Genomic DNA, 897 nt, shown 5'->3' on the forward strand with positions numbered 1-897 from the left:
CTGGCTCACCTGTGGCCAATGCTTTGCCCTGGAATGAAGTGAAGCTGGATGGGAGGGCAGGGAGGAAAAGAGGGGGAGAGCAGACACCCCCTGGCAGGGCCCAAGTTCAAATCCTCCCTTGGCTGGGTGCCCAGAGGTGGTCCTAGCTTACTGACCACGTGGGCCAGAGGGAAGAAGGGAGAGGTGACGGCTAGAGTCAGGGCTGGCCATGGGGGTCAGCGGGAGTGCACTACCTGAAAATGAACTAAAAGTGAAGAGCTCAGGATTTAACAATCACAAACTCATCCTGAGGTCATCAGCCACAGACCATAGCAGAAATGTAGTGTAAGTGAAGGACAGAGTGAAGACAGAGGAAAAGAGAGAAAACAAAAGCCCCTCAGGTTTCAGCCTCTCCAGGGTGTCCGCGAACCTCCGTCAGTTGACCAGAATCCATCGGCTGTATACCGCCTGTGCTGCTCACAACCACTCGCTCCTCTCTATCCGCCGGACCAGCTCCCCCAACATCTCTGCCATCTTCGAGATCTCCTTTGCCTTTTCCTCGGCCTTCTCGCACCTTTTCTTGGTCACCCTGCCCTTGATGCCATCATTTGGGTTCTGAAGATGATTCGTGGCGCTCTCCTCTGAGGCCTCACCTGGGTTTTTATTTGGATGAGCATACAGTCCATCTCACACAACTTGCTCCTGTTTGGCACGTACACTCATGTGCTCACAGGTGAGAGACGTGATGTCCTCACACCTCTTGTTGATGACAGGTAGCAGAAACCGCTGGAAGTCTTCCTTGGGCTCCTGCACCCCCAACTTCTTCCAGCTCCGCCAGCTCGATGATGTCCAGGGGCCGTATCTTCTCCTGCTGCTTCGGAACCACGGTAGCAATGGCTACAGCAGAGAAGCGGTGAA

At 54.5% G+C, this 897-nt stretch overlaps 1 pseudogene; it reads right to left on the reverse strand.

The window, feature by feature from the left end:
- Positions 1 to 456: 456 nt before the first annotated feature.
- Positions 457 to 897, reverse strand: part of LOC100953701 — a 5,406-nt pseudogene continuing 4,965 nt past the window's right edge.

The sequence above is a fragment of the Otolemur garnettii genome, unplaced genomic scaffold (assembly GCF_000181295.1).
Source record: "Otolemur garnettii isolate 467f Iridium unplaced genomic scaffold, OtoGar3 scaffold00112, whole genome shotgun sequence".
In the NCBI taxonomy this organism is placed as follows: domain Eukaryota; kingdom Metazoa; phylum Chordata; class Mammalia; order Primates; family Galagidae; genus Otolemur; species Otolemur garnettii.